At 30.0% G+C, this 19830-nt stretch overlaps 1 protein-coding gene and 2 non-coding genes across 3 annotated transcripts in view; 1 reads left to right on the top strand and 2 right to left on the bottom strand.

Moving 5' to 3' along the window:
* LOC123303048 overlaps positions 1 to 19830 on the top strand; it is a 509686-nt gene that overhangs the window by 33624 nt on the left and 456232 nt on the right. The gene's annotated exons all lie outside the window — the stretch shown is intronic.
* On the bottom strand, positions 1056 to 1264 carry LOC123303156. Its single transcript, XR_006535586.1, has one exon. It is a non-coding gene; the product is annotated as a small nucleolar RNA U3 (small nucleolar RNA).
* Positions 2005 to 2216, bottom strand: LOC123303155. Its single transcript, XR_006535585.1, has one exon. It is a non-coding gene; the product is annotated as a small nucleolar RNA U3 (small nucleolar RNA).

Genomic DNA, 19830 nt, shown 5'->3' with positions numbered 1-19830 from the left:
ACAGGGTATTTCAACAATTAACTCAGTTTTAACGATTAGACTAAATCAAAAATTTCATAAAATGCAATAAACGAATTTCACTATAATTATATAATTTTTTAAAATAATATTTATGTTATGAATTGTACTTTGCGGACTTGCTTCATTGCTTGCGTGAGGGTTTATATTTACTATCCTGTATCCCGTTGTTATATTTTTTCTTACGTAAATATGTAAAATTAGTGTTTTAGACTGGAAAAGCTACAAATTGTTTTTCTTAGTAAAATTATCGTGATTGTACTTTTCAAAAAAAAAAAGAAAAAATAATTTTACTATTTTTTACTCTGAAGAACATTTTATATCGGGAAATATAATAAATTTATGGTTATAAACTCAAGAGGGATTCGCTAGGGTGAAAAATGATACTCACAAACTTACGAAAAATCTTTCTGGCGAGATTTATGGATTTATAGATCGGAAAGTAATCAATTTTGCATTAGGTTAAGTTTTATACATTATTTAACTTCCATTATCAAATTTTTATCTAAAATTCATCGAATTTTTATTAAAAAATAATTCTGGTGAAATAATGAAATTTTTACATAATATAAACTTTTTATCTAAAGGTATGGAAAAGTGAAAATTTCAATTTTTTTATTCATTATAACTTTTTTTTTTATAAAATTGAATCAATTTCAGTGATTGAAGGGTCAGATTCCTCATGGGAGTGTAAGAATGGTCAGTGTTGACTAGAATATTGACAGCATACAATTTACACGAAAAAAAATTGAAAGTAGGTATATAGTTTCCATTTTCTTCCCAACTACATAATTGGAAACGTGAATGCAAAGGGTTCGATCGAAAGTATTATTCGACATATTTGAGATGTATTCTTAATAATTTAAATTGTTTCTAGAAAAAAGAACTGATCTTTTCTATAGTTCAAATGGATGACGTTATTTAAATCATGAGGGTAGAATTTGTATTGTTAAGTGTCCTGTTGAAGGTGTCCGTTATAGTCAGATCTCCAGAAGTACTGTTTTAAAGAGGGTAAGTTATTCGTAAATTATGTTGAAATGTTGAATGTGAGAAATCCATGCCCTACTGGTAAACAGTAGAATGAACGATCATCGTTAGTCCTAGAACATTAATTAAATGATCTAGGATCTACCTCACGCTCAGGATTCCATCACTTTAACTCATCATCGTGGTTACATTGGACTCCACAGTTGAGTAAAGATAATGTGAAGATATACTACAGAAATGATCCTGTGAAGTATCTCCACTTAAATGAACGAGTTTATCAAATCTGTAGGTCTTCTAGAGCATCTTTGAAGAGAAGGAGATACAACAGATCAAACTGGTCGTTACAATTTTTTTAAATAAATAAATTTTGAAGAATGGTTTTTTTAAGTATCAGATTTAATGTGCGCTACTATTTAAACACCCGGTGTAAACGTAAAAAAAAAAACACAACCTTATATTAAAAAATTCTAAAATATTTTACTATAAAAAAAAGTTTTTTCCTATTTTTTTTTCAATTATTAAAAATACTGTATAAATTTTATTTGAAAAGTCCGCGTGGAGAAACATTCCGTAAATAATTTATGCATAAGGGTTTGTGAAACAAGAAAAGGAAAATCTACATATTATGAACCTTCAGTGATTTGGGGATTCTGACCTGAAACTCAAAAGAGGCGGGCAACTTAACGCGAATATATATACATATGCCTTCTGTGGTGAATAGAAATGTACTGGACATTGTACACGCAGATATATTATGATCTATTATACTTGAAAAATTTTATATTCTTTAAGTCTTGAACCTTGCTTGTCTAATTATTTAGTGACCGATCTATACTTAAGTTATTTTACCGACGCCAACCTTGAAAAAAAACAAAGTTTAAGGAAGAATAAATGTGAAAAATTGTCGCTCTACTGATTCGGCACTAGAAGTAATGATTTAATAAAGAAGGGTGTTTTAAAGAGAGTTAATGAGTAAATTATGTTAACAATTAAAATTAGACCACTCAAAATGTGAGAAATCCATGCCTACTGATAAACAGTTGGTTGAACGATCATCGTTAATCCTAGAATATTCATTGAATGATCTAGGATCTACCTCACGCTTAGGATTCCATCACTCTAACTCATCATCGTGGTTACATTGGACTCTACAGTTGAGTAAAGATAATGTGAAGATATACTACAGAAATGATCCTGTGAAGTATGATCTTAACTTTCACTTGTTTTCTGTTAGTATTTAAATAAGTGACTTCAACATACTACTAGTGAGAGGTTGACATAATTTAGTCAATACACAAGAAGGTACAACAAACTTTCTCTTATTGTATAGCTTTAGACGAACTATGAAAAAAAAGGCGAAGTAAGAGGTTTATAAGATTTAATATTATTGACAAGGAACGCTTGACCAAATCAGCTTTAGTCGTTTCTTTAATTTGTTTATTAAAATAAAAAAATTTTTAAAAGGTTTTATAAAAAATATCTGTAAAGTACGAAACAGTTAAAATGAGTTTAATAATTTAAAATGCAATTAATAAACCATTTACAAAACAATAAAATTCAAAAATGAAAAAATAGAAATGATAAATTTAATGTATTCATATATCATAAAAAATGAAATATATTTTTATTTATATCGAACAAAATATGCAATTTTTAAAGAGTAATTTGATCGTAGTATCTCCAGGGAATAGAAGATTTTATGCACACACTAAATAAATGAATGGAAGCAAAAACGTTTAAAACGACATCGCTCATAACGACCTAAATATAATCCAACTAGATATGTGATATTACTGTTTATTAATTTAATTTTGAATCACATTTACTTTATTTTTGACCTCAAAAATAGTAAATAAAAGAACGTTAAGGGTGGCTGAAATGTTAGGTAAGAGTGGCTGTCCTGGGGTGGGACACACTTAGACCATAGGGTCCGTTGTGATACCGTAAAAGGGTTGGCCCTTCCCCGGTCGTCAAAGAGTGACTGGCTCAAGTAAGTCCATCTCCTCATGACAAGAGCTGGGCAGTGACAGAGACGAAGAGACATTGTCTCCTCCTCGTCACCACTGTGACAGCTAAGTGTTCAGCATGCTTGCCGCCCAGCCAGTGCCCTGTGATAGCCGCAACAACTTTGCGAACAGAGGCCCTTGGAAGTGATATAAGAACTTCGGAACGCCTGCGATTGTACCCAGGCCATATCGGTCTTTTAGTACCACAAGTACGTACTTCCCTCCATCTAAGATTTCCAAAGCCGTAAAAACGCCGAAAATTTCATTTGATGAGTACGTTAACGTTAATCGATCACTCTGTAAAAATGATATTAAGTACCCCACCAAAATTCAGAATATCTTTTCACTCCTAAACAGTGATAATATTTTAACTGAGAAGATAGATATCATTTGACATTCAAGCTTTATCATATTTTATCCAGCAGCTAGCTTTTAAAAGAGTGGTGGTGGTGGGAAGTTACAAGGGGGTAGATATAAGTAATAACATGACAGTAAGTTAAGCAAATAATATTATATCTGAATATATTATAAACGTTACGTTAATTTTATTATAGGAGAAGATGTGGTACTTAGAATAGTGAAAAATAGCTAAAAACAATCTTGAAAACTGTTCTTGAAGCACATCCCTTTCAACCCATTACTCTACTCGATTATGCTTCCTCTGGAAACAGTCTATTAAAAAAATCGAATCAAAATCCGTTGCGTAGTTTTAAAGATCTAAGCATACATAGGGACATGATAAGTACAGACGCAGATAAATTATAGTTCATGTGTTATTCTGATATATCAGCTATATTGCTGTATAGTTTCATTAAAAACCATTCGCTAGTTTAAGCGTGAAAGCGTAACAAACAAACAAACATGTTTACTTTCGCATTTATAATATAATAGAGATTAAATAGACAGTTTGGAGAAACAGGAGATATAATATATTCCAAAACGAAATCACATTGATAATCAGTCTTCAGCCTACCTTCACTCTTAAAAAGTGAATTTTAATACAAATACTGTCCAGTAAAAATCAATATCAGCCGAGAAAGCACAAATGATTCAAGATACTACATCTAACCCTACTGCGATTCTATGCATATTATTATATTATAAGATATATTTTTTTCTTTTATTTATTTATTTGAAAATTTAATTTATTATTATCAATGACCAGAAATTGTTTGAGTGCAATTAAATGTATTACATAAAATCAATATTAGGTTTGTGTATCTAATATTTACTTTTATTATGTACAAAGTTATTTTGGTTTATTAAAAGTTATGATATACCGGAGAAGAAATTGACCCAATACGTATACTGAACAGTTTCGATAATCAGATCACTCAAAAATATACTTTAAATATACTTAAATATTCAGATTTCAAGTCATAAAAGTACATTTTTCTTTTGAAATATTAAAAATCTTTTTTTTTTAAACTGTACATCACGTGACCTACAACGCGGGCAAGCACTGATGTGATGTCATATCGGTATGAACCATAGACCATAATTTAGTTCAGTGTAGACAGCTGGGTATAATATATCCATAGATAATAAGTATTTATATTTATTATAATCAGTTGTCTATGAATATATCTGTCAAACTTGTCTGTGTTATTTCGTATAATGATACCGATATTACGTCATCAAATTGGATGCCCGCGTTTTTGACAGTTTAAAATTTAATTTAAGTTTTTGGCAAGAAAGCGTGTGTATTTTTCCGAAATAAATTTTTGGTGGCTTTTTATTAGCAAAATCAACATATTGAAGTACTTTTTCAAATATAGTAGAATACCAAATTACATAATAGGTAGTATTTATGAACAACAATGTATATACAGTACAGTTCATATTTTATGCATTATTATTATTGATTTTTGTTTTGCATAAAATATTGAATATGATGATATTATTTTGTAAGTTAAAAGTAGATACATATAGGTTGGAATAGAATTGGTATAGCTAGAGAGTTGTTGGAGGTAGATTGACGCCATCGCCATGCCATCACCATGATACACTATCAAGCAATACTGTGCTAGTAGGTACTCCTGATATGATGAAGACAAACAAGAGTATCCTTATATTTGGTCTTCTTTTATTTAGAATCGACGGTATACGTAATTTGGGTATTATTTATAAAACCTTACTTGAATTTTTTGGTGTGTTTTTTTTGTTTGGATAAGTTAAACTAAAAAATTATTGGCGTCGCAGGTAAAATATGAAAAAATTTTTTTGCAAAATTTATTAAGAATGTACAAAAAATTATTTTAATTAAGTACGTGATTTGCGTTGACTTCAAAACATGATTGCTTATAAGGAAATTGTTGATGGTTAGGTTAGGTTAGGTTAGGTTAGGTTATATTTATTGTCCACCAAGGACACACTAAGGCTATAAACCCAATTGTGATACCATATATGTGTTTTACCACCTTTTCCGCTGATAATTTCATTTATCAGCTCCTCAATTATTTTCAGAGGCTGAGTGCACCTCCTTCATGCATATACCATGCACTACACCAGCTCATCACAACTATTAATTAAATTAATTTTTGGTTGTGACGGTGGGAATCGAACCTAATACCCTAGGCATACCGCGAACGGAATTGGTTACGCCATAACCAACTGAGCCACTAGGGTTGAAATTATTGATAGGAGTCAGTATTTTATTAAAATTATTTTTTACTTGTATGTACATTTTTCGTCGGTTTGCAAAAACAAAAAAAAAATTAAAAATAAACTAGTGTGCTATGGAATGTAAAAACTGGACAAATTGATAATTTAATAGTGGTATGTATTCAAATATTTCAATAAATAATAATTTTGAGTGTAGACCAAAATAATGACAAAATTAAAAATGCTTATTTTGTCATTAAAAAAACCATTCTAGGCAACTTTTTCTAATAGTTTATTTTCGATATCTTAAATTACCTCGGATGCTAGGAAAAATATCGAGTATCGGCCGTATTTGTTAATTTGTAGTAACCTGAGTTTAAAGTTCAGATTTCGGAATTCCAAAAAATCATTTTCAAGCGTACTTACCACACTTAGGTCCACTTTTTCAACATCTGCCAAAAGTATACTAACGTTAAAACTGTCTGAAGGGCGATAAAACTCTTCAACTATTGGGAAATGGTGTAGTAGACCGGCTATCATTTGTTTTAAGTAATTAAAATTGAGTTGCAAACAAGGTCTGGGTTCTCTGGACCCAGTGTGGTAAGCAATGGTTAAATTCGACACATTGTATAAAATTTCATGAAGTTTAGTGCTCAGATAGCATGCATCGGTCTGATCTATAAAAACATATTTGTTGTATATTGAATAACAAGCAACTACTTCGATAGGATATTGCACCTTACTAATAATGTTAACTTTAATCTCAATAATTATGTAATCTGATAGATTAATAATACATATACCTCTACTTACAATATATATGTATACATATATGACCTAATTTTATTTACTTTTTTTTGAGTATGTTAGTCTAGCCTATGAAAAATAAATAATGAGTTTCTAAATCGTGTTCAGAAAGGGAAAAGCCGGTTTCTCCCCCACATATAAGCTACACATTAGTATGATGTTTTTATGATGCACTTTCTGGAATAAGTTATTGGAAAATTCGAAAATATAGCCTTCACTTTTGTTATCTTTGGCGCGTATACTCGGCGAGAACTCCCTGAGAGAGTAGTCTAAATAAGTTACAAAAAAACTGGTTTAATGAGAGTTGTTTTAAAAATAAGTCAATTGTGCAAAGATTACATGCCTTACAAGGCCTTAAATTTGGCCTTGAACATATACTCAAAACTAGAGCGGACCAAAAATCGATTTTTTTATTTGGTTATTTCAGATTTGAATAGAGTGAAAAATTTTACGAAAATGATCTTGATCATGACTTAGCCATGATCTTCATGCTTATTTCAAGAATTTGGGATCCCGGTCCCGACTTTAAGAGGAAGGGTAATTGTAGCGATAGATGAAAAGAGTAGCTCAAAATTAGTTTAAAAAAAATTCCATGCAAATTGGATAATATTTGGCTGTGCTAACCAAAAATCGATTTTCTTAAACTTTATGACGTCATCAAAATTCAAAAAAATTAATTTTGCTCTATCATCTCCAAATTACATCCAATTTTGATAAACCAAGTATGTAATCCAACTAAATTTGGGCCATACTTTAATAATTTCTGGTAAATTTAACCTCACTGTAATAGGTTTCAAGAATGTGATATCATGGTTCCGATTTTTATCACAAAGGTTAATTGTAACGAAAAAATTACATCACAGACGAAAAGAGTAACCCAAAATTAGTCTGTTTGAAAAAAAATTCTATACAAATTGGAAAATATTTAGCTGTGTTATCCAAAAATTGATTTTTTGACCTTAATTACGTAATCAAAATAAAAAAATTTATTAATTTCAAAAATTTAGATTTTTATCAATTTAATGCCAAATTGTCCGATCAACCTGAATGTATATTTGAACTCTTTTAGGTTCAGTTAATACTTGAAACGTTGATAGATACTTGAAATTTTCAAGAGAAAGTTTTTTGTTTAGTCATCCAGTGTTTAATTATAACTAAGTCGATCTAAACAAAACTAAAATTTGTATTATAAATGGACACATTTATAAAGCAGCCTAGAATTATAAATTATGTAGATATTTTGAAGAAAGAGACGTTCCATTTCGTTCCATTACAATTCTTGTATAATCTCATCCTAATTTATTAAGCCCAGTACATTTGACATATCGTTATCTTGTAACAAGTTTTGACATTTGTATATGTAAGATTATATATAACACTGTTTCAATAGTTTCTATGTGTTACTTTCTAAACACGAAATATTGCCATTTATAACTTAGGCTAGGCAATGTACATATAATCGTTTTTGACTAAACTTTGATTGCAATTTTGTTTTGTAGTCAAAATGGGCATTCTTAAATTTGAAAAATTGGGTTATACGTTACATTAATATCTGATTTGCACCAAAAAAGTATTATTTTAAGAAACCAATTCAAATTTACTTTGAAACAAGTGAAAACAAATAATAAATTGAGTTAATTGTTGAAAAACCATGTATAGACAGTGTTGATTACGGAATCGATTGTTTTTTTACTTCATGTAAATAAAGAGAGATAACCAGCCATACATACATGTCCCACACACATGACTGATATTCCTATATAATACATACTATTCAATGTTTGAACCTAATTTACGCCTTCACGGGTAAACAGTGATGTTTACGAAAAAATGTTTCAAACAAAAGTAGTTTATTTTTTATAAAAAAAAAATTTTTACATTTCCAACGGTTTACAAAATGGGTCCTACCCAAGGCCCAAGACCTAATTGATCTATGTTGCTCATTTACGAACCCGACCTCATTTTTTACGTCCTGAGCACGCTCTAAAAATTTCAACTTGATATCTTTTTTCGTTTTTGAGCTATCGTGTTGTCAGACGGACAAACAGACAGACAGACAGGCAGGTAGACAGACAACCGAAAATGGACTAATTAGATGATTCTATGAACACCTGTACCAAAATTTTGTTCATAGCATTAATAGTTTTAAGCGTTACAAACTTGGTACTAAAACTAAGTGTGGTATAAACACTGTAGAGTGTCATGGTGTCTTGAATGACATCACGACTTGATCACGCCAAACAATCATTTTTCTGTATGAAAATTGTAAGCAATAAATCAAGTAACCTGCTTCGTTCTATTAAAATGTAAATAACATTAAAATCGTTTGGCATGGTGTGACGTCGTAATTTCTGATTGGTGTTTGCTTTCAGTGTCACGTGACTGAATGTCTAAATTTACTGAATTTGTTTTCTAAAAATAATAAATATTTATTTTTAATTTAAAAAAATTTGTGTTTTATTATTTACATATCTTGATTAATCATTAGAAACTGTTATCCATCCGATTTATTCTTTTTTTACAAAAACCTAATAATCTCATAAACTCATTAAAATTGGAAAAAAAGTTCGAAGATGTGAAAAATTGCATTGATGTCGGACATTGTTTAAAAATGAATTAACGTTGACCATAATTTCGTATTTGTATGGTACATATATACATGTATACTTATATATATGTGATATGAAAAAGAAAATTTCAACTAAAAAGTCATAAATAAAAAATGTTTAAAAAAAATCACTGATGCATTAAAAATATTTAAAAAGATTAAAGTGGGTAGCTATTTTCAAACAAAACTTTTTTTAACTCAAAGATGATATACGTTGAGAACTAATATTATGCGTATGGTATACCTGGTGTATTCATGAAAACATATGATTGTTTTTTATTAACCTTCGAACTAAAAAAAAGGGTGACATAAGTTTGTCCGCTAAGTTCCCCATACTTGAATCCCATAAGTCCACACAGGTTTTAAAATTGTTTTATACACTAGCACTTTATTGTCTAATGATAACTTAGATTTATGACCTAACAGCCAGTAAAGTTTCGAAAATTTTAAATTTAATTGTTTTCTCTTGGACCAGATGTGTTTGCGCCAAGTTAGCCTTCTGTCTAAGTGAATTCCCAGATATTTCACTCCGTTTGCCTGTGGAAAACTGACATTGTTCATTTTTACAGCTGGACAAGTTTCCCTTCTTAAAGAGAATGTTACTTGAACTGATTTTTGTTCATTTACTTGAATACGCCACTTTTGTAACCAGTTTTGTATTTTATTTATACTATTTTGCAGTCTTTGTGAAGCTACATTTGGGTCCACGTCTGTGGATAATATTGCAGTATCATCTGCAAAAGTAGCTATGGTATTTTTTCCGTCGGCTGGTAAGTCCGCGGTATATATCAAGTAGAGAGTTGGGCCCAGAACGCTGCCCTGTGGTACGCCAGATTGAATAGGAAACAAGTCAGATAACTCTTCTTGAACTTTGACCTGAAAATGCCGATCTTCTAGATAAGATTTCAAAATACAATAATATGTACTTGGAAGATGTTGTTTTAATTTGTAAAGTAAGCCAGGGTGCCATACTTTATCGAACGCCTTGCTGATGTCAAGAAATGAAGCTGTACAATATTTTTTTTCTTGAAAGCTTTTGTTTATTGTGTTAACTATTCGATGCACTTGTTCTATAGTTGAATGTTTCTCACGGAACCCAAAAAAAGGTTTAAAATTCAATTTAAGTTTTTGGCAAGAAAGCGTCTGTATTTTCCGAAATAAATTTTTGGTGGCTTTTTTATTAGCAAAATCAACAATTTGAAGTACTTTTCAAAATTAGAATACCCTATTAAAAGGTGTTTAGGTACACCATATTTTTCTGTATGGTATATATTTACATGGATATAATAATGTACCCGCAGATGTACACAATATAAAAACACACAGAGTTTGTATAAAACTGTTTGTAAAATGTAAGATAAATAAATACGATGCCTAAAGAAATGTAAAATTCCCAGTGTACTTGTGATACCTACAAACATCCGGAGGAAATATCAGTTAGATGCCAAAAAATAAAAAATATGTAAGAAAAACGAAGATAGGCAATGAAAATCATTTGATATGTACATGGTGTTTTATATGAAAATTTTATTAAATTTATTTTATTATTTAAAAAGTTTTTGTACGAATTTTATTGCGATCTAATAAATTATTTAATGGATGACACAATCTTTAATGTTATAGCGGTAGTGTTTTCTCATGAATATAATTTTCATTAACTTTTTTTATAATACGTAACAGGGACGGACGAGCAAGACGGAGAGGTCAGGCAAATTGAATAACCGTTTTATATGGCTAGTCAATCTATTGAAACATTTCAGACTGTCATCTATCCATTCATTATATAACTAAACTTACCGTAATCGATAAAGCGGATAAAGCGATCTTCCATACATGTGATTTTTTGTTTACAAATAGAACTAATTTCATATAGCACGATTTGGCGAAAAATTTCTGAGAAAAACAATATTTCGGATAGATTTCTGGTGTTATCTCGAAAACAACTGGTATAATCATTAAATGAATACGATTTTCGCATTTTTTGGGTCGAAATTACCTTATGCACTGAGTTTTATCGAAATTGGAGACTAGAAATTTTTTTCGATTTTTCGTAATTTTCTTAAGGGGAACCCCTTAGAAAAAATCGTGAAAAATTTATCGTTTCGGATTTTGATAAAACTCAGTTTCTAAGACTAATTTGAACCAAAAAATTCAAAAATCGTTGAAATAGAACGATTGGGCGAGTAGTTTCTGAGAAAAACAATATTTCGGATCGATTTCTGGCATTATCTCGAAAACTACTGGTCCAATCATTAAATGAATACGATTTTCGCATTTTTTGGGTCGAAATTACCTTATGAACTGAGTTTCATCGAAATTGGAGACCAGAAATTTTTTTCGATTTTTCGTAATTTTTCTAAGGGGTACCCCTTAGAAAAAAATCGAAAAAAACGTGAAAAATTTATCGTTTCGGATTTTGTTAAAACTCAGTTTCTAAGACTAATTTGAACCAAAAAATTCAAAAATCGTTGAAATAGAACGATTGGGCGAGTAGTTTCTGAGAAAAACAATATTTCGGATCGATTTCTGGCATTATCTCGAAAACTACTGGTCCAATCATTAAATGAATACGATTTTCGCATTTTTTGGGTCGAAATTACCTTATGAACTGAGTTTCATCGAAATTGGAGACCAGAAATTTTTTTCGATTTTTCGTAATTTTTCTAAGGGGTACCCCTTAGAAAAAAATCGAAAAAAACGTGAAAAATTTATCGTTTCGGATTTTGTTAAAACTCAGTTTCTAAGACTAATTTGAACCAAAAAATTCAAAAATCGTTGAAATAGAACGATTGGGCGAGTAGTTTCTGAGAAAAACAATATTTCGGATCGATTTCTGGCATTATCTCGAAAACTACTGGTCCAATCATTAAATGAATACGATTTTCGCATTTTTTGGGTCGAAATTACCTTATGAACTGAGTTTCATCGAAATTGGAGACCAGAAATTTTTTTCGATTTTTCGTAATTTTTCTAAGGGGTACCCCTTAGAAAAAAATCGAAAAAAACGTGAAAAATTTATCGTTTCGGATTTTGTTAAAACTCAGTTTCTAAGACTAATTTGAACCAAAAAATTCAAAAATCGTTGAAATAGAACGATTGGGCGAGTAGTTTCTGAGAAAAACAATATTTCGGATCGATTTCTGGCATTATCTCGAAAACTACTGGTCCAATCATTAAATGAATACGATTTTCGCATTTTTTGGGTCGAAATTACCTTATGAACTGAGTTTCATCGAAATTGGAGACCAGAAATTTTTTTCGATTTTTCGTAATTTTTCTAAGGGGTACCCCTTAGAAAAAAATCGAAAAAAACGTGAAAAATTTATCGTTTCGGATTTTGTTAAAACTCAGTTTCTAAGACTAATTTGAACCAAAAAATTCAAAAATCGTTGAAATAGAACGATTGGGCGAGTAGTTTCTGAGAAAAACAATATTTCGGATCGATTTCTGGCATTATCTCGAAAACTACTGGTCCAATCATTAAATGAATACGATTTTCGCATTTTTTGGGTCGAAATTACCTTATGAACTGAGTTTCATCGAAATTGGAGACCAGAAATTTTTTTCGATTTTTCGTAATTTTTCTAAGGGGTACCCCTTAGAAAAAATCGAAAAAAACGTGAAAAATTTATCGTTTCGGATTTTGTTAAAACTCAGTTTCTAAGATTAATTTGAACCAAAAAATTCAAAAATCGTTGAAATAGAACGATTGGACGAGTAGTTTCTGAGAAAAACAATATTTCAGATCGATTTCTGGCATTATCTCGAAAAATATTGGTCAAATCATTAAATGAATACGATTTTCGCATTTTTTGGGTCGAAATTACCTTATGAACTGAGTTTCATCGAAATTGGACACCAGAAATTATTTTCGATTTTTCGTAATTTTCTTCGAAAAAATCGCTTCTAAAAAACCGCTTAAAGATGACATAGTTTCGTTCTATTTATAAGAAAACGCAAATAAAACATCCTATAGATTATGATCTTTTTATTTTAGAGAGAATACAAATTTTTTGACATTGCTAAATAGCTTCCTATTAAAATTGATTACGAACGTTGGGATAAAAAGGCATGAATAAAGACTAATATTAATAATTTCTTCGTACGGAAATAACTACGAATAATCTTATTATTCATACTTTTTCTACACTTGCACTGTATATAAAGTATATTTTAATAAATTCCTATTAATAAATTAATATTTAATGGTTATTAATGTTTTAAAATTCATTTTTTGATGACTCCTATATACTGGCAATAGTAGAGCACATACGGCATTCGCCAAGAAGAAATTTCTAAGGTGATTTTTTTGCATATTACCATTGTAAAGGCAAATCTTAATAAGGATTATGAGTTTTCCAGACGAATTTTCATTTTTAAATTTGTAAACTAGCTCGGCCCGTGTGGATTTCCGTTCCCGTAGTTACCGTAACCCGTGGCTACCTTGTACCCGTGGCTAAAAACAACAAATTTCGTAGAAAAGTGGTGAAAAAAGACAAAAGTCCTTAAACTAATATTAAGAGAACATGTATTAGACCAAGAGCCAGTGACAAATTTTAGGTGGTCATTTCAAAAATCACGAAACTTTTCATAGTAAAACCTCAATACCTACAGATACTGAAAAGCCACTTCTGGTAGCCATGTCTCCGGAGTAAACTACCCTAAATTTTTAAAGAGGGTAAGAAATAAGACTTATTTTTGTTAAAGTTAAAGTCATAAAATTTTGGGAAATTACTTACAACAATATTTTTACTTCATACAATTTTTGCCAGAACATTTACATCCCTCCTAATTGTTGCCAGAACTCTATAAATATTTATTTAAAAAAAATCCAATTTTGTCATTTCTTCAATCTTGAAATTTTAACAGGATAAATAAAATAAGTTAATAATTCATAATATTTAATGCCAGAACGAAATTCTATCACCAACAGTCTGCCAGAGTAATAATATATAAAATAATATAGTGTGAAAATGCCAAAAAATTGTAGTATGTATATGGATGTTTAAACCAGATTTTTTTCGTTTTGCATTGTCTTTATGAATTCGTTTATAAATAATGTCAGTGTAGAATAAGATTTATACGGAGTTTTTCATTCAATGGTATTTGTTGTGTTCATCTTTTTAAATCAAATAATAATGTTTGACACTTTGACACTTCATCATATTTGTTAAATTGTTTTGATAAAACCATTTAATTTTTTCAGTATTTATATGATAATTACGCTTTATGACGTCAAACAGCATCAGTTTTTAATCTGCATACCTATGGAGCAAATTGATCGTTTTTAGCAAATTTTCTACCACGGAACTAAACTGAAAAAAAATGAGGTTGCCTCAACCTCAACGAGGGATGAAATATGGTGAATGGGGCGACGAATGCGATACAACTACCGTACGGTGTTGAGTGGTGAAGTTGACACAAACGCATGAGTTTTTGTATGAAAATAATACTGTCTAACAAATTACAAATATTGTTGTTTTGAAATGACACATAGTCTTAAACAATCTTTTTCGATTGGTTAAATATTGTAAAAAATATTGATGTGATTGTCACAACCACATGAGAAGGTTTGTTAGGTTTATTAAAAAAATTAGATTTCTTCGAGTTGGATTTGAACCAGCGACTTATAGATTGCTATTGATTTAATTGTCTTAAGTTCACTGATGTACCGACTGCGCTACTGATGGTTGTTACATGTGTACACAAATATGCTATATATTATAAAAATGATCAATAACTTTATTTCAAAGTCACTGAAAGTTAGTAACAACAAACTTCATGTATTCAACTTCAAAAAACGAAAATATTTTTTGTTAAATTATTTATCGAGCGATTACCAAATTCAACTGAGATCCAATATGAAGAAATTAATAAGGCATGGTCGTTTTTAGAGTCCAATAACATCGGTTAATCGACCATTTTAATTTCAATTATTAGAGCTTTTATTCAGAAGTTATTTGTTTGTTTCAAACAGAGACCTTAGTAGAGCGAAAACCATAAAATATTTTTGTTGACTTTTTTATCACACGGACGCGCAATGATATTAAAATCTGACATTTATATTCTTGATAAATACCGGGTGTTTAGTGTAAAACCATCAGCAAAATTAACTATTTCATCGTTTAGGAAACATATTAACATTATTTATTTCTCTAATAATGCCTCCTTCACACTTAACTCTCGCGAAGTGGCACGAAGTTGGGCTAGGAACAAGAATGTGGAGATGGTAGTGTCTTGTTTATCCTTATGCCACCTTACTCGACCTTGAAAGGGGCTATTTTATACCCGAGGCTAAGGCCACTAATGCGACTGTTAGGCAACATGTAGATTGCGGCATTTGCATGCTATACACAGTGTTTCAATAGCAGGAACACAAAGCGCCAAAATATATATATCTCCTGGTAGCAGTTTTTGACAAGTTGACTTGTCGCCTGTGGATTGCATCATCTCTCGGTATAATTCAACGTGTCGAACAGTGTCGTCGTCAATGAAACAGTCAACGAATTGGTGCGGCTTGTACCGGGCAATATTTAGTGGATGATCGAAAAAACTACACCTTTGATTAACGATTACGATCATTCCCTCGAATTATGGAATGATAAAATCGCTAGTTTTGGCGAGTATACATTGGTGAGATACTCCGTGAAAGTGTTGACGGGGGTATAATTGAGGCCGTATTTTATGAGAACTAAATACTTTTGATGCTTGAAAAAAGATGAGATGATAACACGCAAGTATCCGAAAGCCGACATCAGAATCATTTTTTGCCTTAGTCTGTAAAAAGAACTCATTCCACTAGAAGTGTGCAGTAGGTGTTTGACTTGTACACTTCCAAATTCAAACCAACTTACACCAATTTTTTATAACGTTTGAGATTGTACTCTTGATACAAACCTGGCAATTACGGTGATAAGACAAAAAAAAACCTTTAAGACCGAAATAAAATAAAAGAAAAAAAAAATAATAATACGAAAAAAGAAGTAGAAAAAATTGTTTTTTGACACATTTCAATAAAAAATAATAAAAAATTTAATGGTTTCGACTACAACTCCAACTATATGGATGGTGTAGGATTATAGGCAACTAGAAAAACTACTTAAGGTTTATTGATTATTCAATAACTTACATGCCATTAAATTTTTTAACCCTTCACAGTCAACCATTACTATATATATATATATATATATATATACGTGTGGGTATAATTAGAATTCATAAAATGTCTTTCTAATAATTTTTAACCTCCATATATAGGTTATAATAAAATCTTTAAGGTATCTGGTAGTAAAAGAAATGAGAAATTTTTGGTAATGCAAGGAAATGTCATCAAGTTTCAATAAGTTTTTTTATAATTTAAGGGCGAAAAGTAAGAAAAAAATTATTAGAAATTTTGCTAGATTTATATAATTGAACCGAAATTTTCAATCTTCGAAATTTCGAAAACTTTATTATTTATTTTTCGTTCTGATTTCGACAATTTTAACCATAATTCATCATCAAAATTGAAAGTATAATTTATAAAAATATATAGTATGGAACTTGTTTACCATTACCATATTTAAAGAAAAAAATTTCATCGAGTGAAATTTTAATAATAATTGCTAGCATAAAAACCCTTTAATATTATGTAAAAAGTTAATAAATATTGTGTGATAATAATTGATTTATATGTATTTTATTTGATTTGAAGTCCTTTTTATGATAAAAATCTTGCAACACTGTAAAATAAAATCACGACGAATGTCAAGTTGGTACTACTGTTTGTATTATAAAATATATAAAATATTTTTATCTAAATATACTAATATTTTAATATACATGTATTTATTTGAAACTATACTTTCTTTTTAATGAAGAAAGTATAAAATTATTAAAAAATATATTTATCTAAAAAACATATTCGACTATTTTAATACAAATTTCGCGCTCATTTCAATGCCATGTGCGATAGATATTTTAAAAGCAGTGTTGCCATTGTTTCTTGTATTTTGTCCACTGATAATTGATTATGTCATTATTAAATATTTGAAAGTCAAAATTGGTCAAAATAAAAAAAACTGTAGACGTGATTTTAATGAAGTTTGGCTTAAAAATGCCGTCAAAATGCCTACACTGCGGTCAAACCTATGATGAGTTAGTATATGGAAGTTGAGTAGCATTCACACTCGATTGTTTTTTGGTGGTTTTTGTTACCACAAATAACCATTAGTATATCAATTACGTTGCCGATATTTGAAAATAGATATTTGATTTTTATTTCTTTTATTAATATTTTATTTTATGGGTTTTTAATTTTTCATAACTTTTATTTATTTTTAAAATACCCCAAAAGAGAAAGAAAAGAGAAAGGGGTATTTTCCTCCTATTTGTTTTTTACTTTTTAGTGATAGAGAGGGTCTCTTTCGGTCAGACAATTTTTTATGTATGGAATTAAAAATAAATTAACCAAATACGAGGTATAGTAATTGCATAGTTAATTGTTTAAAAGATCCTTACACCAAAAAATCTCAAAAGGTCCACTTCTCTTGATTGTTTTTCTTTTATGGGTAAAAATGACTGATTTCTGGCTTCGTAGAATAAAAAAGGGATGGTTGCTACTTTGACACCAAAAGACACATCCTTGACGTAGCTCAGGTTACATATGAATTTTCAATTCTCTTGTACAATTTGGAGAAGCAGATTTGGATGGCCATAATAATGACTAAAAAAGGTCTGGCATCTCTAAAACCGCATAAATTTGACCTGGAGGTCATGAACAAACTTTTAACAACCTGCCCGACCATTGATACAGTGCATAAGTCTATATTTTCGAGAAAAATATGGCTCAAAGGAGGTGATTAAATTAAAATTTTCAATTTGGTTTCATTATGTTTGCTTACATAATGGATGTTTCAGTAGCGTTTATGTTATATGCCGCTGCTTATTTTCAAAAATTAAGTTGTTATAATTAACTGTTGTATTTTATTAACTTTCTCATGAAATGTTATTGTTTTCACCTCGAAAACCGAAATAAACAAGTATTTATGGTTTGAAATGTTTTTAAGCAAAGCCGAAGGAATATTTAGAGAAATTTATATTTTGGTCGCGTGAAAACTTTGAGGAATCAACCGTCAATTGATTAATTTGGCAATCAAATTAAAGTGAAGCAAAGGGTAGTTTTGAACGGAGCCACAAATGGGATCGATTAATATTTGAAAATGGGAAATAATTAAGATAAGACAAAATTTAAGAAAATCAAAATTTCTAGAAAAATTTTTGCTAATTTTTATAATATATAACATATTTTTGAAACATCACAACCATCGGTGGCCCAGTTGGTACAGCAGTGGGCTTAAGACACTAAAATCAGCTAACATTCATATGGTGCTGGTTCAAATTCAGCTGGTGCTGACTCTAAGAAATCTAATTTTTTTTTTAAATAAACCTAATTTCTATTCCAAGAATAAAAATATAATCTCAGTTTTTTTGGTCTGCTCATGTGGTTGTGTCAATCACATCACAATTTGGTATAATATTCATAAGTGGTAGAACCAATAAAAAAAAATAAATTATTTTAAACTACGTTGCATTTCAAAACAACAATATTTGAAATTTGTTCGACAGTATATTACTTTCATACAAACAACTCATGCGTTTGTGTCAACTTCACCACTCAATTCCGTACGATAGTTTTATCACATTCGTGGCCACATTCGCCATATTTGCTCTCGCGACGAGGTTGAGACAACCTGATATCGGTTGATATAAACATTTTTTTTTCAATTTAGTCTATGAATACTTTTACTGATTCAGAAAGGATTTGATCTTGCCCTTAAAGCTCAAAACCAGTCTCGGTTATGTATTTTGTTGTATTATACTTTGGGTAATAGCGTAACGTGTTTGTGATATACACAAATACACACAACACCTCAACTCGTTCATACCTATGAAGACTCCCCATTCTTTACGTACACACAGTTAGCAACAACCTTATTACCTACTTATATGTATAAAAACACCACCTCCTACACAGTTTAATTATGAAGTTTGTTATAAATATTAAAGCTCTAACATTAAAAAAAACGAGAGTGGTGCTGAGATTGTTGCTACCACCATGTATTTGTGTCAATTGCCTTGCATTCACCTTTTTACCTTCTAGTATAACTATATGGTAAGCAGCTTCTTTTCAAAAGTGTACCTGATTGAAAATGGGACATTGTACATTTTTTAGGTTGAATTTCTAAGATAAGAACCTTAAAAATTCAATAGGCTTTTGTCCTAAATTTGAAAAAATTGGTTTAAACGTTACATTGGTATCTGATTTACATCAAGAAAGTATTATTTAAATAAATACTATTTACCTTATGCATGTTTCATTTTAAAAAACCAAATCAAAAGTTCTAAAACAGTGTAGAAATTCATGGGGCTTTAAATGGCATCAAACCGCGACATACAATCATTTATGTATATGTAAATTTACAAGTATTTGCAAAGTACATTTGATTGATGTTTGCTGTCACGTGACTAGATATACTAAATTTATTTAAAAATATAATAATAATCCTTATATTTTATAAAAATTAATTTTGTGTTTTGCTATCTACATATTATTATGATTAATCATTAGAAACTTTTAACCAACCTATTTATTTTTAATGGACAAGAGCCTATTTTCCTTCGAAAAAGTATACGTAGAGCTGTAAATAGTACCTTATGAGTAAAAACAAATGTAGAATGAAGTACATTTACAACAAATGAAATTTTTTTGCACAAAAGAGGAATAATCCGCATTTCCGTAATATCCACATTTTCAAGCAA

Source organism: Chrysoperla carnea, chromosome X, assembly GCF_905475395.1.
Source record: "Chrysoperla carnea chromosome X, inChrCarn1.1, whole genome shotgun sequence".
In the NCBI taxonomy this organism is placed as follows: domain Eukaryota; kingdom Metazoa; phylum Arthropoda; class Insecta; order Neuroptera; family Chrysopidae; genus Chrysoperla; species Chrysoperla carnea.
Note: the sequence above shows the minus strand (reverse complement) of the source record. Positions and strands in the feature narration are given on the sequence as shown.